General features: G+C 37.1%; 1 protein-coding gene and 1 pseudogene across 1 annotated transcript in view; both read left to right on the plus strand.

Annotated features, from left to right (window-relative positions):
- Dpyd (dihydropyrimidine dehydrogenase) overlaps positions 1–27,455 on the plus strand; it is an 839,421-nt gene that overhangs the window by 286,465 nt on the left and 525,501 nt on the right. The gene's annotated exons all lie outside the window — the stretch shown is intronic.
- LOC131913501 (translation machinery-associated protein 7-like) lies at positions 20,334–20,526 on the plus strand (annotated as a pseudogene).

Raw genomic sequence — 27,455 nt, forward strand, 5'->3', positions numbered from 1 at the left:
TTAGGTTACCACACTAAGATGTGCTAATAGCCTTCACCCATCACCTGTTAACACCTGCACTTATTTTCAGGCCTGTCACTCAATGGTCGAGTTATGAGTTGCAAGATGCCTTTGAACAGTAACTTTCTTTGCCTCTATAAGCCTGTCTTCAAGGTGAGAGATAATGAAAATCTGATTTGGTAGTAACAGCAGGGATGGAGATGAGAAGATGGATGAGAGAGAAAGGGCAGAGTGGAATCATCAGTAATTGGCAAATATCAGATGTACGAGTTGGGGAAATACAGAGGAGATTCAGAGGTCAAAGCACTTTTTGTTTTAGTAACTCCTTGTTGGAAATGATATTGCTGGTGACACAGACTTGACAGTTTAATGATCTTAGTATTTTATTAAGAAATAGTTTAGATGAATAATAATGTGCTGTGACTGTGTTATCAGAGGGTATATAATTATGCAAAGGAACAATGCAGATATGCAAAGGAACAATGCAGATGTACTATAGTTTAATAATACATTTACTACATTGTTTAAAATAATATTTTGTTAGTTCTTAGTAATTCTTTAAATATATATAACAGTTTAATGAAGTCATGTTTAATGTCACTTTATTTATTGAAATGTTTACACTTCCTCTTTGACAAACCTCAGGTTGGAACTTACTTGCTTTTATGATGGATGTCCATGTATATACACATATATTAGAATACAAATTTTATGCTATACTTTTGTGGGTATTATTGTTGTTCTTCTGTTCTAGACTCTTTTCCTTTATCTTCCTTTACCTAGTATTTGAGCCCCAAAGGATTTATCTTCTATATTTCTATAGAAAAAATTGGAGGCTAAAATGCTTATTCCCAACATAATTTTAATAACACAACTGATGCTCATATTTAAACAAACATTTAAATGATGTTAACATATAAATTTGCTTTTTCTGTTTATAGAAACACATCAAATTTTTTATATTTTCTAGTACAGAGTTCTCATGTCAAAACTGTTTTTAAAATTTTTTAAAATGTATTAAAATCAGAGAATAAGTATAACTTTCAAATTACAAAGTGATTTAAGATTTATTCGGCATTGCTGAAATAAGAAAAAAAAAAAAGGCTGATGGAAAAGAAACTGAAAACGAGAATTGTGGATTCTTCAGAATCCCAGCAGTGGTTGATAAAGTATGTGGCCCACTGTTTTATTTTCAGTAAACAAGAGTTAGAATGAGATGAGCTATGCAGATGTGGTGTGGTGGTGTGATGGTGATGGTGGTGATTGTGGTTGTGGTAGTGGTAATGATTTGCGTGTGTGTGTGTGTGTGTGTGTGTGTGTGTGTGTGTGTGTGTGGTGTGATGTGGTGGTATGATATGTGTAAAATTTTCATCAACATGATTTCATTAAAAAACAGAGTAAATAAAAGTATTTAAGGGATTCCAGAGAAGCCATATTTACAGAAAGCACTCTGTCAGTATAGCAGCAGTGGACTATGGCATCTTAGAGGACAGTCTTCTGGCTCTGTCCCTCATTATAACAAGACTGCAAGGATATTCTATAAATAACCAGTCTAAGCAAAGTTAGCTCATTTGATGACATAGAAACACACTGACATTGCATTACAACAAAAATCTTACTCAGAAATTTGTGAGGAAGGGAACTAAACTAATGCAAATAAGTCACAGTTTGGCTAAATGTGGTTATGCATATCTTCAATCGCAACATATAGTAGACTGAGGCAGGAGGATTGTGAACTTGAAACTATTTTAGGATATGTAATTCTGCCCTGTCAACAAGACAAAAACAGGAGAATTCTCCAGAAGAATATTGCAGTAGAATATGTAAAAGAAAGTGGGCAAAATTATGTGCATTTATCTAAAACGAGAATAATAGATGTGGCATCACTTATGAGAATGTGTGAAAAACCAGAGTACTGTTTCCATAGCAAAGACAGAAATAACAGGGGATGTAACATGAGTTGACAGAAAATAAGAAGAATGTAGATTGAAACAAATGTAATGAAAATGGAAGCTTAAAATGAATAAGGACTACAAAACACAGTAACAGCTAGCGGATTTGAAGAGGTGGAAAATAAAACAAAAATGATATAGGTAAATTTAAAGATTATAAAAAGAAAATAATAACCAGCAGAAAGTCTCATCCCAAATGTACATAATTAGAGTCTCTTGGCTGGAAAAGCAGGCATCCAATAGAACAGAATACATTCAATGAAACCTATATATGTTAGATGAAAGAACAAATTTTATTTTGAAAGGACTTGCCAAGAAAAACTAAAATTTTTGTTGCTTTAAATTTGATGACCTCCCCCTCCCATGTGTGTGTGTGGGTGTGGGTGGGTGTGGGTGTGGGTGATTGTGTATGTGCATGTGGTGTTGAATGTCTTGTGCTGTGTGCTGGGGATTGAACATGGGGTCTTGCATATATGCTAACTTAATAAAGTTATTAAATTATCTTTATGTTTCTCAGAGCATCATTATAGAACAGAAAACAAACAATATGTATATAATAAGAAAAAACTATTGCTTTTTTTTCAACCTAGCTAACTTGCAAATAATTACCAGGTCCCAGAGAAGATATTTCTAGGATATTCTGGCAATGCTATTAGAAGACAGAACTCAGTCAGTCAGAGAAGATTCTAGAAATTGGGACTGTTCATTCATGAGTACCATACCTATATAATTAAAAAGTTAAGAGTGAAATAAGTAAGAGGCTCTTGGTGACAGCCTGATGTAGATCGTGTATGCAGCACCAACAATGGTAGTCAGATAAAGTAATGGAAATGAAGGGGCATTAGACCAACATGGGGACTCAAAGCAACTGGTTGCTTTACCTTCAATGGGTTAGCCACAATTTATAATGGACTTAGTCCCAGAACATAAGCAGGAGCATATCTAAAAATGCAGTACAAATGAGGAAAAAGTATAAACTTCATCAGATACCAGTAGAGGAGAACAGGTACTGGGAAGGAGTCATCACTTTTTAATAATAGGAATTTATTGGTACTATCTAAAACTTAGCCACTAAGTTTTATATATATAAGTTTTATATATATATATATATATATATATATATATATATATATATATATATCATAAATATATAAATAGGTATTTATTTAAAATTTAAAAAGAGGCAAACCGAATATTAAAATATGTAAAAAGCAGTTAAAACATGATAGCATTAATAAACTAAGTAATATCCTCACTATATCATAAGAAAAAGAAATAAAAGCAAAAGCTAACATCATAGCAGACCAACGTGTTCTAATGCTGTGCCAGCTGCACAGTGAAAGTGGACTGGAAAACAATGCACTTTAGGGTAAAAGCTTAAAATAAAAGGTGAACTGTAGTATTCCACAGGGTTGTCCCAGTCCTTGTGATTATTATTCAGCTCCATCCCCAAAGGAGAAAAAAAACATGTAAAGTGATTATATCAATCCCATCTGTAAATATGAGTGCAAACACCCTAAGTTTGGACTGCACCAATGTAATTAAAGAGTGATTTTTCAGAGAAAAAAAGCAATGTCCATTAAAGAACAGTGAGTTGTTTGATACTAGGAAAGCTAATGGTGTGCCATATTAATAAACTTACTAATGTGATAATCTCTATGGATATTGGTAAATAACTTGATAAATTTCAATCATATGAGAAATAGATATATTCTTAACACAACATCTGTATATTCTATCTCCATATCTAATGCAGTACTAAACTAAGAAACCATTCCCTTATTCACAGTAATTTGGAACTAAGTAAATGTGTTTAGTATCACTATTATTATTTTTAATTTTACATGCCCTAAGCCACTTAGGAGAAATAAAGCAATTAGAGAGAAAAGAATTCTTTGGTTGAGAAAAAAGTATATATCATTTGAAGAGTAATAATCAAAGATAATCAACTGATAATATTCCAGAAGCAGAAAATGAGGTCAGGAGGCTTAGGGTTCAACTCAGTGTACAGAGGTCAGTAGATGTTATATATGCAAATAATAAGCCAGTAGATGGTGTAGCATAAGGGAAGATCAGAAGTTAAATTATAATGGGAATGAGCCTAACATGTCAGTAAGCCTTACCGGTTAAAAGGATATGTATGGTATTAGATCATGAAGACAGATCAAAGGGACGGATTAGGAAAATCAGAAATAGACACAAACACTTAAACTAAGTCAGTCCATGTAAAAAAGGTAGCATCCAATTCAGCATGGAAAAGACAGATTATTCATTCCATGACATTGATAGAGCGGGAATATCCTTTGCGATAAAGTTTAATTCAGGCACCAATGTAAAATAGCACATTTCTCAGAAAAGGAAATAAAAAATGACCTTTAAACAGTTGGAAATATGCTAAACTTCACACATGGTAAAAGAAATGCAAATTAATATTCTACTGAGGTACCACGTTATCTATCATACTGACAAATCTTTGACAAGACTGTGAGGAAACAGGTACTCGTATACGATGCATATGTGAAATACCAAGTCCACTTGCAGGAAATTGTTTTACACGTGTCAAAGGATGTGTCTATAAGCTTATTAGCTGAACCATTTTTGTAATTACCTTTGTTTATTTGTATTAGAGTACACCTTACAGTCACGCACATGTGGTGCCACAGCACACATGTGGAGGTCAGAGAAGAGCTTTCAAGGAAGGAGAGCTCTCCTTTTACCAAGTGAGTCTTGGGGAATCAAACTCAGGTCCTCAGGCTTGGCAGCAAGCATCTTTATTGATGAGACATTTGCTAGCCCAGTCTTATTTTTGTTAGCAAAGTAAACACCTAAATATTCATGGGGATAAACAGGCTAATAGGTAGTTTATTACAGATCATTTATGCTGTACAGGACTACAAAGTTTAAATATTTTGAAAAGATGTAGTGAAGGAAAAATATTGAAATGGGTTAGTAATGTGAAAAAGGTTGCTATAAAACATATATGCTAACATTTGTTAAAGAAAGGGATAAAAATGTGAATATTTGCTTGTATATGTCTAAAAATCATATGTAAAGGCTATCTTGCAAAAAACTGAAGCAGAAAATTCAATAGTAAAGGGAGTCCCTCTATGATGAGCCTTTTTATATCTCATTCTCAAACTATGTGAATATATTACACAACCCTAAATGTAACTTAAAATTTTTCCTCATTAAAACTATTGCAAGACTTACATTGTAATGTGTTGTCATCTGATGTGTGTTTTACACTTTTATTATTTACAAACTGTAGTCATCTGAGGAGTATAAGTCATAAAGCAATGAGTGCTACTGAAATATGGCTCAGTGGAGAAATCACTCCCTTTGCAAGAGGGAAGGTGTGAATTCAGAGGTCCACAATGCACTTAAAGCTTGGTGTAGCATTGTGTGTCTGAAATTTGACTGTGCCTGTGTCCGGATGAGAAATGAGGACAGGATCCTCCAGGAGATCATTAGTCCACTAGCCTGGCATACAAAATCATGAAACAAAAAACCGTGTACCACATGAGGCATAAGGCAAAGATCAACACCAGAGGTTTTCCTCTGACCCTGCCATGCACAAAATAGTATATGTGTGTCTGCATTCATACACACAAATGTAAAGTATAATGCACACTTCACACATCATACTTAAATATACAAAACAGAAAGCGAGAAAGAGAGGAAAAAACAGGGAGTAGGAAAAGAAGCATTGGTTTCTGGAGGAAGGATGAGATGAAGTTCTTCTCTGCTATACAGGCTGACCTTGAACAACTGGGCTCAAGTTGATTCTCTGTCTCAGCAACCCCAGATACTGGGATTGTAGGCATCTACCAAGTCAGACAAACCAAGGTTCAAGAGTTTTCATTGTTTGCTTGCTTTGCTGGGCCAGTGATAAAACCCCAAGTCCTGCCCATTGTAGTCAAGAGGTCTAGAATTGAATTACAATCCAGGGCTCCACGAAGCATTTTGAACATGATCTTTTGGTACTAATTTTTGTTATTTCAGATTTCTTATTATTATTTCTTAGACACAGAGGAGCTTGACTTCTTCTAATAGAAGTTTCTTTTTGATAACCTTAGAAGAACAGTGCATGCTTGGTGTGTGTGTGTGTGTGTGTGTGTGTGTGTGTGTGTGTATGTGTGTGTATGTTTACTTGCTCCATCTAAATAGCTGACCAGTGGAAAAGAAAGGTTGTTGGGCTGTATGGGAACCAGAAAATACTAGGATTAGAAGTCACCTTCCCCATCCTATGGTGATGAAAACTGCACATATCCGATCTGTGTCTCTGTTTGTCCTGTCTTCATGCCCATCATTAACTCTGTACTTATCCTTGAGACTACTGTGCATGTATCCAAATGGTGTGCTCAACTCTGTAGGAGTTTTCTGATTCTATCATCTGCCCCACTTTTGACTGTGGGCACACCAAACTTGCATCCATCCAGCTGTGTCCAAAGGCATACTCACTGGATATGACCCCATTGCCAGCCTCCATGTAGGCTGAACAGTGCCCTGGGTCTCTGCTATGGCATCTCTGTGGCACCCAGGAACATGTACCTCCTGATCTAATGAAGTCAGGGAGGCTAAATCTCACTTTGAAAACTGAAGAGAGAGAATGATGCCTGGGCTTCTCAGAAACAGTTTATCGTAGAAGGCCTACCTCTCAAAGATACCTAAGACGAGAAAAAAAGAAGGTACTCTAGTTTCCAATCTTCGTGCCTCAAGCAACAGGGTTGAGTGTGAGTCAATGCTCTGTCTCCTCCCTGTTTTGTGTGTGGTTCTTCTGTGAAAGAGTCGGATGTATTCACCCAAGGAATGTTTCTTTAATTCACACCAATATAAGGAGCACTGGTGGTAGTTACTGTGAAATGAAGAACTACCCTAATTTTTTTCTCTGTATCTTCCAGCATAGTTCTCTGCCTACTGAGCTCATAGTGCAGTTATACAGCTGTTGGAACTAGACTGTAAATTGTTTCACAGAAAATAAATATTCAGATGAAAGTGTTTCCGCCAGAGACTAGAAGCTGCATGTTTTTAAATAAAGACTAAATAAACAAAACTGTAAAATATTTTTCTTCTTACTTTGGGTATTCTTCTTGAAAATGAACCCAAGAACCTATGCTATGAATGATGTCAGTCACTGTACAGCTAGATTTCATTCCTGTATTTGCAAATATTTTGGTATTTTCAGTTATGTATATATGCAGAGGAGACAAGCGATTTTCTGATGACTGATTCACATGTGGATACTTTTGTTTTGATAGTTAACTTCTTTGTGATGTGGCAAAACAGTTTCTGCCCCTGAGTTTCAATTAAGTGAAGGAGAATAAGGACTAGCAGTCACAAGACTGTTGACCTTATCAACATCACTCAGAAACCAAGTTGCCTTGAACAGGAATGACATGCATCGTCTGCTGATAACTCACATGTATTCAAAGAGCCAATTCAATCACATTTTTTAAAAAGAATTGATCTTAAGCTTCCAATGGGTTGCTGTAAATTAACAATGAGATAATTGGAATCAATGTCATAGCTGGAAATCGTATTTCTTTGTTTACCTACCAAATATGAAATCAAATGCACACATCCAGCTAAAACCCAAGAGCCTTAAATTCCAACATAAAGGCTGAATGAGAGAAAACAAACACATACACAGAAAGTAGCATTAAATAGTGAGCACAGCCAAATCAATTCTGTCCCATGTCTATGACATGAGGCAGAAGATAACAGAATTCAGCATTACAGAAATATTTATGTTGAAGTAATGCCATATTTATTAAGTATTTCTGTATGTCAGCCATATATAATAATAGCTGGGAATCAATGTATCATCCTCAAGTATACAGATTCATTTCAATTTTTAAGTGGTGAAAGCTGGATTAAAATTTAAGAACTTTAAGTCAAATGATTAGTCAATTAGAAGATGTAGTCCATCCAAATACAAAATCCACATCATTTCTGCCTCACCCATCACCTGCAAACAACCTTTGCCACATTTCCATAGTGATCAGATAGCCTCATCCAGAATTATTTTCTGGAGAAAAATGTGCATGTACACTTAAAACATCAAATATATATATATATATATATATATATATATATATATATATATATATATATTCAGGCTGGTAATGTAGGTCAGTTGGTAAGGTGTTTACATAGCATGCACCAGGTCTTGGATTCAATATCCTCACCCTGTTCATCAAATATGGTAGTGGATGCCTGTAAACCCAGCATTTGGGAGATGGAGGTGGGAGGCTCAGAAATACTTCTTCCTAGCATTTTTTCAATCTGCATGGTAAATTATTGCAAACCCTATTCACTCTACTATTCAGTGAGTGGTAGGCCTGAGTTCTTCAGTCTAACTAGTTAGACTATCTTACCGACTGACTTTTTCTATTCCTCTTTCTGAGCTCTCCTCTGTTCAGACTCTCAAAGCCACCACTCTACTCTCAGTGTTCATGGAAAATAACTTGGTTTCAGTCCTGCATATAAATGAGATCATGAAACACTGTCTGATTTTAGCTTGGTTTCATTAAAAACTATGTCCATTTGTGGTTGCAAATGACAGAAAGATCATCTTTTAAAAATAGTGGATATGTTACCTTTGTGTGAGTATGTCACATTTGTTTTTATTCATTCACCCAACTGGACCCTTTGTTTGCCTTTCTTGGGTGTCGTGAATAGCTTCAGTAAACATAGGAGTTCAAATGATCCTTTAACATTCCAATTTCACATCTTTAGATACATACCAAGTAGTGAGATTGCTGAGGATTATGGGAGTTCCACGTTTTACATTTTAAAGGGCTACCATAGAGTTCTCCATATGATCTGCTTATATCCCCGCCAATAGTGGATTTTATTTTCTTCATATCCTTTCCAATGCTTGTCACATTTCATATTCATTTATTTTTGTGTAGGGGTTGGGACACACACACCGATCTGTACACTAGGACTTGTGGAGGTCAGAGAAATAATTGCTGAAGTCAATTCTCTCCTTCCACCATGTGGGTGCTAGGATCTAACTTTGGTCTTCAGACTTGATAGCAAGTATCTTTAGTGCTGAGAAATCTTGCCTATTTATTCTTCATCTTTCTTATAGTAGTTACTCTAACTGGAGTGAGGTAACGTCTCACAAGTGGTTTTAGTTTTATTTTCCTGATGATTAATCACGTTTTTTTTTTAATTTTGCATCTGCTGTCCATTCAAATGATTTACTCTCACATATCTCTATTTATACAAAGATAGACATCATTTATCTTTCAGAATCTTTTGGCTATCACACCAGTATTCTGTGGTCTTCATGGAGTCACTCTGTATTCACTTCCCACTGACTGCTTTTCCTTCCTCTTTTCTCTGCCTTGACACATTGATGACTTTTTTCTAGAAAAAAAAAAAAAAAAAGAAAAGTAAACCTTCTGTGACTCTTAGGCCAACCATTAGCCCTCTGATTCCCACCAGCCACCCTCATGACTTCAGATGTTTTCCCTTTACTCTTACAATCTTTGGTTCAGTGTTTGTGAAAAATAATAACAAAAGAAATTATCACCAAAGAGTTAGTCTTGGTATGTACTTTGCACTAATAAAAAAGCAAATACCTGGACAAGTGGGTACACTTAGACTTTATTATTTAGTAAGAGAAGAAAGACAAGGTGTTCCCTATAAGAACTAAAAGTAGGCATCTTCAGAAAAGTCAGGGAAGGTTTTATATCAGCATAGATCCTTATCTCCTAGAGTAGAAGACAACCCACAGAAAGAATTTCAGACAAACTCGTTCCAGAACTTTCTGCATTTGGCAGGATTAAAGAAGCTGAATTCTTTCTGTTAGGTTTTTTCCTGCTTGTATCAAATCAAGCATCTTCAGGCCCACATAATCTTTTCCCAACTCTGGAGTTCCAAGTAGCTTCCTGCAGTGTGAAATTGTAGCACTGGCACTTTGCAGCATACTAAGCCTGGCTTTGATGCTTAAGGGATTTCTTAATGACCATGAACAGGTTGTCAAGGCATTCCACTGACTAACAATGCCCTCCCTGAGTAGAATTTTCATTCTTGGTGTTTAAGATAACAATGATAAAATTTTTCACTTGTTACAGAAATGTGAGGATTCAGACTATACTTGGGACCACTGAAAGCTTTTGAGAGGAAAAATCAGCATTTGCACAGACGTTGTTTACTTAAGTGTTGTGGAAGATAAGGGTTAGAAGTAGAAATTTGTTTTCTAGGATGAGTTTTAGTAATAATGATTAAAATTGTAATTTGTATTTCATTGATCTCATTCACTTATATTCTTTTTCCTATAAAATTAATTGATAGAAATCATTCCTAAAGTACGGTTGTCAGGTGCCAGTAACTATCAATATATTAGTCCTAAATTGTCACAACTCTGATGGGACTTGAAGCCATGTTTTTGTCATAAAGCACATGAAGTTGGAAAGTTCCATTGAGAGGCTCAAGACTGCACAGCCATAAGCATCTGAGATTTAACCCAGACCTTCTGAGTCTGATCAATGCCAGGAATAATGAATGCACATACAGAGACATGGCGAACAACTGGCCACTACAATTGGGAAAGCAGATTTTCAGAAGGCAACAAGAAAGTCAATTATATGACTTGCCTGGGTGATATAAGTACTTTAATATTAATACCTTCATGTCGATATTATTACTACATGGTAAGATTATATATGCAATCATATAGTGATATAATCACCATGATGATGATCACTTTGTAACCACTAAGTATTAAATAACATGAGACTGTGGGATTAAGGCATATATGTTTTCAGGAAACAGGCTCATTGTTTTGTTTTTGACATACATGATGACAAAACAGTTTACAAAAAAAAATGAAGTATCATTCTAGTTTAAGAATGATGCTATGAAGTAATGATAATATATTTCTTTCAGATCGTTTGTCATTAATTTTGTAGCTCATATGTACAGTGTAAGTACTGAAGCTACTTCACATGTATCACACACATCCACTGCCCTGAGGAAATCCAGGCTCAGGATTTTAACTCATATCCATATATTTATTAGCTAAAGAATGATTTTAAGGCAATTTGTAAGCAAATCCACTCCTCTGATGGTTATACTGTATACACCTTTTCCCATGGAGGAAAAACTCAAGGAATAAGCTAAGATTTCTTCACCCATCCCAACAGCCGCACTTTCACCACCCTTGACCTTGGCAGGAAGATATGTCACATTTGGATGGGTCACTAAAGAAAAGGGGGACCTGGGGACCTGAAAACAGACCATTGGCCTTTGGAGAAGGGAAGGCCAAGGAGGAAGATGGGGAGGACTACTAAAACCCCACCCTGTGTGGTAAAGCCAAGAAAAAAGAGCAGAATCTTCTAAGGATCTGCTGAGGTCTGCAGCCTCCCCAATAAGTAGCCTGGCCTGAGGCTGAGCCTCAGCGGTTTTTCTCCTCAGAGGCTTAGACTCCTCTTCACTGGTTCTTCTGGTGTTTTGAACACCCCATCTAAGTAAAACAGAGCACGGGATGAGCACATCCTTCCTCCCTGGATATTTGCATTTTAAGCCTTTTATCTCTAGCTATAGATTGACGGGCTTTGGTTCCAGTTAAAGGAATTGCAAGCAATCGCAACTAGATGGATGAGATTAGATTGGATCCTGAGGGGCTTGTCTTTGTCCCTAAAAAATCCTGGTATTGTCAGTTACACTGGATCGAGACATGAATAGGCTTTGTTCTGACACCATTCTGTAAGCTCTGTGGAAACGCGGTGCCTACTGTGGCCACCAGTGTCAAATACTGAGAAGTGTCCCCTCGCCTCTATCCTTCCATTTTATTCTTTGAACTTTCTGAGACATCTATTGGCATCTTTCACATGTTTTGTCTCCTGGTTTGCGGCATTTTCTTCTGCCTCACCAGTGAATTCACTGGTCTCATGAGGAATTACTGCTTTGCCATCTTCAGAGCACGACTAATCTCTTCAGTTATTTTTTTTATCTCAATGCTTATATTTTAGTTCTATTATTTTATAGCAATGATTTTTTTTAATCTAGTTTCTCTCTTCTTGTGTCATAAGTTGTTGCTGTATTTTGGAGAAAAACATTCACCATGTCATTTTCCAGTTTGAGTACTGACATACTAGTTTTAAAGTTTCTGCCAGCATTCTACAATTGAATTATTTTTGTAAGTTCATGATTCAAAAACTGATGTAGTTCATAGTTTTATTGTGGTTCATAGATGTTGCAGCTGGCTAAGACTGCTTACTTGCTTCTCTCCCTTAGCAGATTGCACCTGATTTTCTGGTACAATGGAAAGTAGACCACAGGAAAGAGTCTTTTAGATCAGATCCTGTTTGAATCATCTGGTTCTTGTGTCCTAAATATGTGGTGTCTTCAGCAATGCCCCCCCCACCCCCGCTCCTGATAGCCAACCATGTGCAACATCTATATTTTATGTTGTTTTGGGAGTCACTTGGACTACATGAACAAGCCATTTGAAAGGAGATTTTTCTTGCCTATCAGGCTGATTTTTAATGAAACTTTAAAAATATGTGCTGCTTTTTTACTTACATATCTGTCCTCATCTCTGTGACCCACTCCTTGACTAGTGGTTCTGTCTCTTTAGCCCCTCCCTTTCTGTGGTCCTGAGTCAGGGTGTTGATGGGATCAGAATCTACCTTCTCAAAACAACACTGGCCTAAAAATTGCTTTAACCTGTAGGTCTATTGAGAAGGTTCTGTATCCATAATCTGATACACCTAAATTCAAAGCACAAACTTCTTTGTCTTTTCACAGTAGAGGGAACTCCACACTTGTGATGGCAAGTCAACACCAAAATGCAGTCTCATCAACAAACTTTCCTAAAATGTCTACATCCAGTCTTAGTCATTTCCCCTGTGGTGAAGGATCACCAGTCTAAATGCTTGAGTTTTGCTTCTCTTTTGTAAGCTCATCTTCATGCAAAGATTAAGGGTTTTTTTTTTTTTTTTTTTTTACTTCCTTAAGCTCAGCCCAGGCTACAAATGAGATGATGTCTAAAGTAAACAGCAATAAAATCAAAGTTGTAATAATCCTTTGTCTTGGTTGCCTTTTGTTAGTGTAATTCACAGGCTCCCATAGACAGGAACTAAGAGGATAGAGGAAAAATTTCCATTCTTACATGCTAATAGTGTGTCTGATAGTGTCTACGACAGTCTGTGGACAGACGTCTTGGTTTGGTTAATAATGAAAAGACTATTCCCATTGTCTCTTATTGACTCTGGCCCACATCTTGAAATGATGTCATATTCCAGTTAGTGAGATGGCAGCGATTTCACTTCTAAGCTTTCAGGGAGACAGTATTTCAAGCTACCCATCTCAACTTTAGTGCCATTTACTTAGTAGAAGTTTTAGTATAATTTACTACCCTGCTTATCTGTCTCATGTCATGGGCCAGATAATCTTTACCTGTTTGGCCATCACTTGTTTGTGTGTTTGTTTGTTGTTGACTTTTTCATTTACACATTTTGTTCTGACTTTCTTATTTAACTTAGGGTATTGCTGACATAGCCTGCCTTGACCCACAATAGCTCAAAATGGCGTTTGACTTCAGTTCAGCTTGACTTTCAAGAACCTTAAATATTTTTCTTGGAGGTTCCAAATCAAAAGCCTTGTAATTAGTAAGAAACCAAAGAAAGTTGTATGACTTGTACAGATTTGATGGAGTTGAAATTATGTGTTAGAACAACTTCTACTTTTTCTAGCTGGATAGATGCCAGGAATAGTATTCTTAGCAGTGTGTATTCTATCTCTATCCTTAGGCTCTTAAAGACCATCTGAGATTAATTAGCAATTGCACAAACATTCAACATTCTCAAACAATTTTGAGTATTTTTGCCTTAAAACAGTCAATCCTCCCATGCAAAAATATGATGTTATAGATTATAATATGAAGGTAATGACATCTATAAGTATGTTTAAAAAAATCTAGAGGCTATAATTTTGCCCAAGGCAGCAAGCAGCTATTTTTTAAAAAAGGTTGCATCCCACATATCTGTAGTACTCAAACTTCTAAAAATCAGACAGTAAATTTGGGACCATTGTTTAGCTTCAAACTTCTCCAATGAGAATCAAAATAATAATGATAAATAGCCATGTCCCAGTATGACTAATAGTCCAAGATGGGCTTTTAGCATGCTGTATATCTTAAAATACTTTGTGAAGCTCATCCATGCTTGTGTTTTCGAACAAGTTCAGATAGATATCTGTAAGATCTGCAAGCAGCATGACTAATTATCCCTAAATGCATTTATCATTAAATAAACCTCACAGGAGACAGAACGATTGTTTATTTTAGCAGTATAAGACTGGGGATGGTAGATCGCTCTAGAACATGGGATTACATTGCCAGAATGGCACTATTTATTAAGCTATGATAACGCTAATGTTCCTCTTTGATGTATAGCATGTGCGACTTCAGCTGAACTTGTAGAGAGCCTTAAGGATGTTTCATTGAACATTTAGTATGGCAGCCAGCCAGAATACATTTAGCTTAAGCCCAGATGACGGGCTGGTAATGAGGTAGTGATTGATGACCACAGCTTCCTTATGAAAACCTGCTTGATATGCTGGGGGGGATGCATTGCTGACGCTTTTCATTTCCCTCCCTGTTCTATTAGTTATTTTTACTGTAGAAGTTACATGGACTTGGGCTTATGCATTCTTGGTATCACTTTTAGATTACAATCGAACTGTGGTGTGGAATTTTAGAAGTCCAGCCCTGTGGCTATATTTATGTATAATTCAAATCTCAATTTCAAAGGAGTCTTTAAAAATCACTTGAAAAACCTAGAAATGTCTTATCCATAAAATACTCTAATATTCTTATTTTGCATCTTTTTAATGTTATAATCATTCTGACTTATTTCTTCCCACACCCCATGGTGTGAGGAAGCTCTTCTCAGCCTCATAACTTCAAAGGAAAAAAAAAACAATTGTCCAAATTATTAAATACAAAGACCCTATTTTCAATTCTTCACACATTTTAGTGGTGTGCATGTTTGTATCTTTTCCTGAATAAAACATGTAAACATTATTAATTCATGTCTATTTGTATAGGTGAAACCGCCCTGTCTTCATTGCAAATGGAATGTTCCTTTTTGCCTCTAATCTACGTCTTTGTTGCCTTATGCATTTGCTGTCTTCTGTGTCCACATCAATCACTTCCCACATTGGTTTCACAGAAGCCCTGGTGATTAGAAAAACGCCACTTTCCAGAATGACCACTCTGGGTGCCTACTGACCTGGGCCAAGGTGGAGAGAAGGCCCTAGATTAACATTTCACCTGCAATAAATCTTGCTTGTTGAAATGCCAACAACAAATAGCGTTTCCCAAGATTGACAAGAGAAAATAAACTACCCGTCTGTCTGCTTTGATCCTGGCTAGCTGGGCTTTCAATTTTATCTGTCAGAAGAGAGTCTGTGCCCTTTTGTTGCCTTGTAGCCATCGTTCTTCTGGGGTTAGAGTGACCCAACGCTCAAAACTCCTGCTCACAAACCATCCCTGGAGCTGGTCGAGCAGCATAAGTTTGAAGCGATAGGGTACCCAGCTGAGAAACCAAGAGGCCGTATCTTGTGTGGCTGTATGAGAAACTCGCTCTGTGAGGATATTTTTGTGGTTGTTTCAGGTACTCTCGTGTCTTCAATTATTTAAGTTATCATATAAGACCTGGAACGAAACAAATGGAGACGATGGGAGTATTAAGTGCCATTGAGGTTTGACTTGTCTCTCAAAGCCTTTGATAATACTTCCTATTGACTGGCTGTGTAAACAGCAAGAAGTTGTATTGCCCCTATAATTCTTTCCTTCTCAACAAAAATAGTATCAGATTTAGTGTTGCACCAAAGTAGAAGACATATCCCTTCCGATTATAGACTTTATCTTTTATTAATAAGTTGCTAACCACTATTACCACCAAAACATACTTTCTTCCTGGAGATAAATAAAGTTGTTATTAACTTGGAAAAGTTTCCAGTGGCAAAAATTTGACCTAAAATTAATTATTTATAAGTTTCGTAGAAAGACTCCCTAAGTCAGTGCTGCAGCTGAGAAACAAAACAGCTTGAAGCAGACAAAACATTAGGCTCCGAGGTCCTGAAGAAGCAGAGGTCCAGGCCCTATGAGCTTGGAGCTGCAGGAGAGAGAGCAGGGGCAGAATACTCAGAGTCTAGAAGGATCTCGAATCAGGATAACTGGGAAGTCTGAGAGAAAAGGAGTAGTGGTAAATTGGGCACTGAGAGAGAGGGAGGCAGAAAAACCCTATTGGAAGGAACTTAGAAAGCAAATTAAACAATCAAATGGAAGTATATGTTTAGGAGGGATATGAAAAATTAATCAGAAGATATTTTACAAAAAAATTTATAGTGAACTATCAATATTGTTAACCATAAGAATATTGCATTTCAGTTACACTTAGCATATCTGTTTTGTTTAACTTTACTCCCATAACTCCAAGGCTGTAAACTTTTTACTGTCTCTATTTTACAGGAGAATTGTAAAATGATTTGTGTCGTCACAATGTTGCATAATTCCTAATTTCTAAAACTCAGTAAGTTTGCTAAATATGTTGATAAAGGAGGAATGCTCATATTTTATTTATATTTTTCTTTCTTGAATGGGAGGTGGGATAATCTTTTAAATAGGTTGGTCAGAAACAGCCTACCTTGGGAGGGTCATTTGTGTACGTTAATTTCATGAGAGTACCAGGTATGATTGTTTTCTTCCATTTGATAAAATATGGCTCCATCAAAGTAAATAAGGGGAAGTATGAAAGTCCAAAGGGAGGACAACAGCCTGCATGATTATGGATGCCCCTATGTGCACAAGCTACCCTGGGGTAGGTAACGTCAGTCATGTGTCCTTAAAGCATACATAGCACACATAGCATATTCTTTTAACTTATTCCCTTTCCTGTCTCACCTTCCTGCATCCTAACAGATGTTTTCTAGTATTGTCTCCAAAATAAATACTTGAACTTTCTCACTCATCCTATGCACTGCTTGTTGGAGAACCCATGCCAAGACTGTGGTGGCAATGTGAGTGGTAGGAATTTACCACATTTGATTTCTAGTTCAAGGTTGAGACTCAAGAGCTTTATTGATAGGTTAAAGGTGACATGGAAGGAAGTCAGAAAATCAAAGAAATAAGGGATTGGCTTTTGAAAAAAGACAACTATTGTAAAGACTCCTAATAGCTTCTAACTTGTGTGTTTGCCAATTGCTAGGCACACTTTTGAACTTAGTAAACATGCCAATCAAAGTAGCTATTCGTGAATCTTCAGCCTCATGTGTCTTTGGTCCTTCAGCACATGTGTAGCAGCTGGGATTTGAATCCAGGTATCTAGTTTCAGAGACTGAACACATATCCTCTTTGCTTTTTGCACTGCTAATATACCCATAGTCTTACATTAATATTCATTAGCCCTTTCTTTATATATATATATATATAATGAAGTTGTATTTCTGAGTTTCTTGTTCTTCTAGGAATTTTTGCACACATACATATATAACATGTAACACATTTTGGAAATCTATGTGGGACTTGGGTACCATTTCACAAACTGTGACCTGTCTCATCTCATAAAAATTATGAAGAGGTAATATTGTTATCATCACCATTAGCAAGGATGCTAAGTGGTGCTGAATTTCCTATAATTAACTGTTATTTGATAAGATTGTTTCAGAGCATTATGGGATGCTTTGCTGCAAGATCTAAAACAGCAGGCAGAATATATAGAATACCAAAGGCATCATTTCTTGTTTTTAACGAGTTTCCAAATAACAGTTTAACTATTCATGTCTGGGAATATTTTCACTGTCATCCAGACAATAAGGGAGTCACTGTGTATAGTGGGTGTTATGTGGGGGTATAAAATATATTGAGCAAAGTTGTGGTTATGTTAAAATCAAGGCCTAGGAGGGAGTGATGAAGGCAGGTAGGTAATAAACTGAAGGAATGTGGCCACAGACAGGTGGGAGTCACGAGGACATACAGAGAGTAGGCTAAAGATTACTAAAGCAAATGGACCTTCCTCAACCCCAGAGTAGAGACTGAGCCTACTGTAGTGTCTGGTGACAGGATGGATAAACCCTTTCTGGATATGGTCCATGAGCATGACCCAGATTTTATTGATATCCACCCTCCCTTTTAGTATCTATGTAATTTTTATATCCTAAATTTGGCTCAAAAATGTCTCTGCAATGGGAACCTGTATTTGTAGTATTATTCTCATTATCATAGCACAGGTACATCTCTTCTCCCTCCTCTATACTTACAATATAGTGGACAAACTGGTTTTGCTAAAGATAGCATGGAAGGTCATTAGCATGTCCCTAAAAGCCCTTCATAAGTTTGCCTTGTGGACTCAATGTTCTAACCATAACATGATTTACTTTGTGTACTTCATATAATATTTATATATAGTATTATCTAATGTTTTCAGTGACATCATGTCACATAACAATCTGTGGATAATATGCAATCCCATGAGATTATTTTAGCTGGAGAAATGTCTGAGGATTCAATGTCCCATGTGAAGGGAATCTGTGACCTTCAGTGCAATGTTGACTGTCAGAAGTAAAGTGGGGATTGTGCAAATCATGAAGCTATAGGCTTGTGACAGGGGACTCCATAAATGGCTACAGTATTGCTACATCAAGGAAAGCAAAGGAACATACATTTCTCCTTCTGTATGCTGTGACTATGCATTGCTCCCATTGGTTAATAAATAAAGCTGCATTAGCCGATGGCAGGACAGAATGGAACCAGGAGGGAAATCCAAGAGAGACTGAGAGAAGAAAGGTGGAGACAGAGGAGAGGCTCCAAGCTGCTACTAGGAGAAGCAAGATCTGAGAGAACAGTTAATGCCATGAAGCCATGTGGCAAAACATAGATTAATAGGAATGGGTTGAGTTAAGTTGTAAGAGCTAGCTAGCAAGAAGCCTGAGCCATAGACAACAGAGTTGGTAATTAATATTAAGCTTCTGAGTGATTATTTTATAAGCGGCTGTGAGAGCTCAGGTGGGAGAGATTTGTCAGGACTGCAGGGCTAAGCAGAGAAACTTCCCCCTACACACTTCCTGCTACTCAGGGGACCTGAGGAGATGCAGAACAGAAGAATGACTTGGGGAAAACACCTAAATAAACTGAGTTACTCCTGGTGGTGGCCTTGTGTTCTTGCTGTGCTGTAGAGCACAGAGGACCTGCCAGCATGCAGCACCTCAGATCCCTGGGAGACAAATGTTAAGTTCCATGGTTTAATATTTATTACATATCTAAAATTGTTAGCATTGACCCTGAAATTCAGTGTCTTCTGAGTTAAAGCATATGGGATTTATGGCAAAACTCTGGATCTAAAACTTAGTAGATCATTTCCTTGTTCTGTAGACTGTTTTCCAACCAATGGATATACAGAAATCCTAAGTAATGCAGTGGCATTACAAAATGGAACCGTGTGGGGAGGGTTGAGCTGTGAGTCTAAAGGTCTCAAGGGCAGACCAGTGTTCCTGAAAGAGAAGCTCTGGGGGGCTTTCTGAGCCTGTTATCTATGTATGGAGATGCAAGAAGGTGGTGATTTGCAGGTAAACAGCAAAAGGCACCCACTGGAAGTGGAGCATGCTGGCTGCACCTCAACTCACACATGTAACCCCTGGAACTCTAGGAAATAGTCTTCTGTTATGGATTAGCCTCTTGGCCTGTTCTGCTTTGTTATAGCTGCCAGAACCGACTAAAATGCCTCTGATATGTGCTTCATTTTTTTTCTTTTTATTAAAAATAGATTCTTTTCTCATGAACTAGATCCTGATTATAGTTTCTCTTCCCTCTACTACTCCCAGTTTCTCCTCCCCTCCCCTCCAGATCCACTCCCTTTCTCTCTATTTTAAAGCTCTGTTTTCATTTGAAATAAACTAAGCATCCTTATATATTTCATTAAGATGCTTTGGGAATGTAAGGCCCCCAGAAAATAGGTGACACATAATATATATTTTAAGAATGAAAGTCCTATCCTAACTCTATTCCCTTTCTGTGTCTTTTCACTTTGACAATTGTCACTCCAACACATGAGGAAGGCATGCTAAGACTTGATTGCTCCCACCTGCGAAAATACTATAAATAATGAATGATACCAATTTCACATTGTGTTGGAAGACTGATACTTATGCAGGGAAATATATACATCTGGTTCAGAAACAATATAAGCAGAGATGTGAGTTTGAAAATGCACTTCAGTTAGACCAATTTTTATGTAGAAGCAAAAAACCTCACCTCTGCCTTCTTTCCCTGCCACTTGAAGTAAATGACTGCATTCATTGTAAGTATTTACTTCCATATTCATTAAGATGAACAGATAAATTTAAAATACTCCAAATTTGGCCATGTCGGGCCATGAAGGTGGCAAAAAGAAGCCTTGAAACAGCCCAAGAAGCAGGCCAAGGGGTTGGACGAGGAAGATAAGGCTTTTGAGTAGAAACAAAAAGAGAAGCAGAAGAACTCGAGGAGCTAAAAGCCAAGGCCGTGGGCAAGGGACCCCTGGCCACAGGTGGAATTAAGAAATCTGGCAAAAAGTAAGCTGTTCCTTATATCTTAGATGATGGTGACCCTCTTCCATTCCTATTTAAACATCTGGATTCCCTGCATAACATCTTTACCACCTACAGCTAGAATGAAGTGTTACCCTGGAGCCTGATAAACATCTGGATTCTCTGCCATAGTATCTTTGCCACCTGTAGTCAGAATGAAGTGTTATTCTGGAGCCTGTTGTACATTGTAATAAACTTTAAAAAAATAATAAATAGTAATACAATGGCTCATTGTCTCTAGTGTTCAGCAACACTAGAGTGTTCAAACCCAGTCTGAAATCCTACCAGAGCTGCTTCATCTCTGTTGTACTCTGGATTCTGTATCACTTTGAATTAATTAAACCATTAAAATTAACCATTAATTAAATCATTAAAAGGCCAAAAAAAATACTCCAAACTTGGTGTATGCCTTCAATCAATGCTTATGTATTCATAAAGTATTTTTTTTTCATATCACAGATAGAGGGGTCAGTAAGAAAGAGTAGTCTCTGACATCCCATTGTTCTCAGTTGGGTAGATACAGGAGTCATGATCACAAACTTTCTCATCATGAATCCTTGAGGTGACTCAAAAAGGCAATGATGTGTTTGTGTGAAAAGATTTGTCATCTGCCACATCCCACAAGAACTCGCTCCTCCATTTTCCAGTCATAAGCAAGGCTGTCAAATGAGTGCATGAGGCTGCAAAATTCAGAACAGGCCATTATTGTTTCATAACTGACTTATTTTGCCAGGATTGTTGTAACAAAACACCACAAATTGGGGGCTGAAACAAACGAAATTTTATTTTCCCACAATTCTAGAAATGGTGAGATCAGGGTGTGTGTGTGTGTGTGTGTGTGTGTGTGTGTGTGTGTGTGTGTGTGTGTGTTCCCACACGCTCAGACCTCTCATTTGCCTGCAGGTGATCCCTTACCTTGTGTGTTCATGCTGTCTATCTGCTGTGTATATCTGTCTTCATTTCCTCTTCCTTTCGGTACACCTGTAACAGTGGCCTCTCTCCAAAGTGACTGAGATTTACATGAATTCTTAAGGATCATTTCTGCAAATATGGTCACTGTACTCTATTCTGAAGGTACTGAAGATTGAGGCTTCTACCTATGAATTTGGGAAATATATAACTGGTACTTCTCTGTGCATCTAACATCAATCTGTCAGCATTTTATAACTATTTTTTAAGATCATTTTTCCTACTACTATAATCCAGGTTTATATAAATAGTAGTTCTTACAGAATGCCATCAGAGTTTGTTTTTGTTGTTGTTGTTGTTGTTTTGCTTTATTTTATTTTTTGTTATGGTTTGAACATATCCCTTTATGGTTCACTTATTTAAATTGAAATTTAAATATTTACTTACTATTTTATATGTAGCTGTGTGTCTTCATGGATGTGAGAGCACCACAGATGTGCAAGAGCCCATAGGTGCCAGAGGGGGCATCGAATCACCTGGAATTGGAGTGACATGCAGTTGTAAGCTGCCATATGTGTGGGTGCTGGTGACTGAACCTGGGTCTTCAGTAAGAGCCATGCATTTTCTCAATCACTGAGCCCTCTGTCTAGCCCCCATTTGTTCAAATTTTAGCAATAAATATAGAAGTATGCAGAAGCAGGGCACTTAAGAAGTGTTTGGTTGTGAGAATATAGCCTTATGAATGGACTGATAACACTTTGTAGGGTTCTCCTGAGTCTAAAGGGAATCTGCTCCTCTTTCCCTTACCTGCATTTACTTCTTTGGTTCTTACTCCGTGCTGTGATAGACTATCAAGCATCCCTCTGCAGATAGCAGTTACTAGGATCATAATCTGATGCTTCCCAACATTGGCAATCATAACCCAAACAAACTTTCTCTCATAGACAACCCATTCACAGTGATTCAATTATAGCCACAGAAAACAGGCTCAGCGAGTCCATATGCCTAGAATCGTCTTATTACTAGTTAAAAAATATCATTAATAATGATTTTGATCAAAAGGCCTTAAAAATATTATAAAGTTCTGACTATGAGCCCTTGTGAACAAGTGAACACCACAGTATGGCAAACTATTTCTTGTTAATTCTGTAGGCAATGATCTGTGTTGTACCTTAGAAAACCTCTTTCATTATTTATATTTGCCTACCTCTAACACATTTATAATAGTTTATAATAACCCACCTTTAATGATTAATAACAGTTCATAATTCCCCACCTCTACTGCTCTGAATGAGACCACCTGCTTGCTCCTCTCAGGGAAAAATCACCAGGGATCTCACTTTGACATTTCATATTGCCTTCTCCGTATTGCTTGACCCTCCGGGACATTGTGCCTAATGTTTATCCTCCTTCACCATCTTTGGTCTTGCTTCTTGGTAGTGTTCACTTGCTTCCTGAGTCACTGTGTGCCCTTGGACTAACTGCATCCAAGTCCAGTTTGCGGAGAACCCGAATGTTCCCTATATGATGGCACAGTGTCTTGGAAAGTGGTCTTCACTTTCTACCTTGTATTTTTCCTACATTTTGCTCTTTGTATTATCTTTCCTCTCAGCATCACTTGTGAAAAACCATAGTTCTTTTTGTGATTCTCTGAAAATGCTATCCATTTCACAAAGTCCTTCTACCATCTCTCTATATCTTGTCTTCCGTTCCTGATTTGGGCCACACTGTGAAATGCATAATTTAATATTCATGATGTATCTGGTATTGCATACTCTACTGAAACTTAATGCTATTTAATCTTTTCTTCATTACTATTTGTTAGTAAGTGTCTTTAAATATTAGAATATTTTAGATGTATATAATTACTAGGAAGATATTACCAATTGGTGTATACTCCAGGTTTCTCTTTTAGTGTTAATCTCATGTTTTTATACTATATGTTTTATAATTGATACATTGGTATTAATACTTTGTTACTAACTAACTTGGTGTTTTGCTCATATTTCCTATTTTTTTTGTCTAGTATCCTTTTAATATTTGTGGACTCCAGTCCCATTTTGCACACATGTTTTTGTGCTCTTCTTGGTTGTTACAGCACCTTTTATTTTGCTTATTTTAGACTACCTTGATAGTCTAGAAGATTTCATGGCAAGTTCTTAAAATTGTTATTAGCATGACATTTTATAAATGCTCTAAACTTGCCTTGTCGTGACTCATATTAACATCAATCACCTGGCTATAATAGTCTGTATTATGATTCTAAATCATAAAGTGTCTGTTTATTCTATTTTTTCTTTTTTCAGTGTTTGTCACTATGAGTAGGCCATACTTACGTGAGGCTTGTTCTGCACTTCCTTGAGATCAGGGTAATTATGTAATTACTTCCAATATGCTTGGGTATTTTTCCATTCTGCCTACTAAAAATTGGTATGCTACTGCTACTCAGATTTCATAACTATGACAAAACTCCTGAGAAAATTATTGTAGAAAAGGAGTAGTTTTTATCTTGTCACTTATTTCCAAAGTTTTCAATCATGGTTACTTGACAACATTGTTTTCACCCTGGGATGAGACTGTATATGTGGCAGGGAGCTTGTAATGGAACAAAAGTGATCACTGCATGGAAGCTGGAAAGTGGAGAGAGGAAGAGGTTGGAGTCCTAATGTCCCGTCAGGAACACACCCACAGTAGTCTGATATCCTAGGCTCTATCTTCTAAAGGTCCTACAGGCTGGTGACCAAGGCTTCAACACATGGGTCTCTTAAGTGAGACTCCAGATCTAAACTATAGCAACTTGGTTAGCTAAATGTAAGTACTATCTTGTTATACAGTTCTTATAAAAAGCTTTTGCATTTTTTGCATTTACAAGTAGAAGATTATAAAAAATAAAGTAATCTCTGGAGAGATGGCTTGGGTCAGCAGTTAAGAGCACCTACTTCTCTTCCAGAGGCCCCACATGGTTTGCCCCTGAACCCTTAGTGCTCCAGAGATCGAAACAGGAGGGTCTCTGGAGCCTGTTGGCCAGATAGCCACCTGTTAGTAAACCAGTGAGCTCCAAATTCAGGGAAAGGAGAGACAATGTCTCAAAAAGTAATTTGGAAATCAATAAAAGGAAACACCCAGTGTGAATCTCTGGCCTCCATGCACCTGTTCACACTGTGTGCATGTACCCACTCATTAATAACCATAAATGAGTACATTTACAGCACACAGAAGAGCAAGTTTAAAGAGAATGTTGTTTCTATATGTTAGCACACTGAAGAATGAAAGGGCATATACTACTAGTTGGATGAAATAATGTACACTATAACAGACAAATGCAGATTTCTGATTTCTAAAATTATAAGCTACTTGAAGTTCAAATGAAGTACGTTTCTTGAAGACCAAATTTACCTAGTTTAAGAAGACAAAATGGTCCTCAACAGCATGTGAGGTTTTGCTTGTGGGAAATCTGAGCACATTCAGAGAATCTGGAAACATCAGGAAATGCAGAAATTTGAGATTGGCATCCTGTGTGTGTCACTTGGAATAGGGACTGGAGCTGAGTGAGACTAAGGGTGAAAATTCCCAAGTTCCTCTGCTTTTTCCACTTTGGCTAGGAGACTTGGTGAAACTTCAAATTTTAATTAAAAGAATGTCTAAAAATAGTTTTTGAACCTTCCTTCCTTCCCTTCCCTTCCCCTTCCTTCCTTCCTTCCTTCCTTCCTTCCTTCCTTCCTTCCTTTCCTTCTTTCTTTCTTTCTTTCTTTCTTTCTTTCTTTCTTTCTTTCTTTCTTTCCTTCTTTCTTTCTTTCTTGTATTTAGAGTCAGTCATGGCAATCACAGATGTTTGAATTTGATTTAACTTTCCCAAATCTATTTTTCAACATGCGAAAAAGCTGTCAAACTATATAGACATAAATGCCACTGGCAACATTTCAAGACATTAATCCCAGAAAACAATGTTGTCCTATTAAAAAATATCCATTTACTAAAGTTCCTTTCACATTTCCTAGAAACTAAATGAAATTAGCAAGTGAAAATGCATGAATACATGGAAGCAGGAAAGATACCAATAAATGAAGAAACCAAAACTTTTCAATGGTAAAAGAAGTGTAGCCAGTACATGATAGATGCTAGTTAGGATTACAACCTAGAGACAATGGATGGAGCTTTTCTCTGCCTTTCTGGAACCCATTAAAAAGAAAAGTAAATTGTCCTTTCAGAACATTCTAAGTAGTCACATTGTAGCAGGAATCTTAAAAGTTCTTATTAATAAAAACAAACCTGGAGCCAGGTATTGGGTGAACGCTGAATGATCAGAGAAGAAGAACAAGCCACAGCTTCCTCATCTTGACTGTTCCTCAGCTGATCCTGTTTCCTCAGACTGGAAGCCTCTGAGTCCTCATCCAAATGGATCTCAGCTGAATTGCTGCTCAAAAGCCTGAATGCTTAACCAGGCCAAATGCTTCTTGTTCCTGGTCCTCACACCTTATATATCTTTCTGCCTTCTACCATCACTCCCTGGGATTAAATGTGTGAGTAACCATGCTTGGCTGTATCCTTGAACACATGGGTTTCTGCCTATCTCTGCCTCCCAAGTGCTGGGATTAAAGGCATGTGCTACCACTGCCTATCCTCTATGTTTAATATTGTGGTTGTTCTGTCTCTGACCCCAGATAAGTTTATTAGGGTGCACAATATTTCAGGGAACACAATACCACATCACATAGTCCAGTTTTGTGGAAAGTAACTTTTATCTCTGTCTATTGTTATCATATGCTGAATAAATTAGAATCAGACAGCACTGCATTTAAGCTTGCCAACCAGCATTTCCATGTGATCATAAATGAGTAGTGCTTGAAAATAATTTAGCACAAATTCATTAAACTAAGAATAGAGTTATAAGGCAATCAAAAAAAAAAAAAGTTGCAACTGTCAGTCGAGTTGAAGCCAAACAGTTGATTACATTTCTATAGAATATCAGATTTTATAAATTGTCAATCTAAATGAAATAAAATTCATAAAACATTAGCAAACGATGTCCTCTTGATAACAGCTCAGCAATGTGAAATGTTTTTACCTTTTACCATCTGGTGTGTCAACCATCACATACAAACAAAGATAATGACAAATAATGGCAACAAAATCACCTTCATTGGGATGACTTTTCTGGGTACCAAGAGAAGGCTGCATCCCTGTTGTTTTCTTCTCTCTGCACCAACTGTGATATGATCTAGTGTCGAGACCAAAGCTATGATTCTGGCTCTGAGCAGGAACAGGATGCTCCCTTTACAGGGTAAATGCTGGTGCCATATCTGGACATGGTGGTTCACAAGCCTGGTTGTGTGAATTCAAGTCTTACATTCAGTTCTCAAGTACAGCTACCTGCATTGACTCACAGCAGTGGTGGTTATGGGACAGCTAGGGACTAGGTCCAGACACTGAACTGACTGTCACCTGTCTTTAAAGGGAGAGGTGATATATGTGCCCAGTGGACTCTGGTTCCTACATAAACAACAAAGGTTGTTTTGAGAAAAATGAACACAGTTGGAAATAACCATATTAAGTGGCTTACACCAACCTCAGAAAGACAAATGTTACATGTTTTCTTGTATTTGTAATTCTTGGATTTTGTATAAATCTATAAAATCATGTATGGCATGAAAGTAGAAATGGAACCGTTTAAGGAAACAAAGGTACCAGTAGGCAACAGTGGAAAAATATGTATATATGGACTACAGAGATCTGATCAACATGGACATTGACACCTCTATGAAAATGGATTCCTAGAAAACAGTACAATTCACAATGAACATACACCAATGAAAATAAACAATACAAAATTTAATTTTTTTCTGTAGAACTCTAAGAGACTAGATACACCCACATGCCTAGAGTGCTTAGAAACCCATGTGGAATCTTGACACAGCAATTCCATGTCTAATGAACCAAATAATAAAACCTCAAAGGATGTGTTTCCGTGCCTGCCCTTTCTTTTTCACTTCGTTTGCTAATAATTTATTT

Source organism: Peromyscus eremicus, chromosome 6, assembly GCF_949786415.1.
Source record: "Peromyscus eremicus chromosome 6, PerEre_H2_v1, whole genome shotgun sequence".
Lineage (NCBI taxonomy): Eukaryota > Metazoa > Chordata > Mammalia > Rodentia > Cricetidae > Peromyscus > Peromyscus eremicus.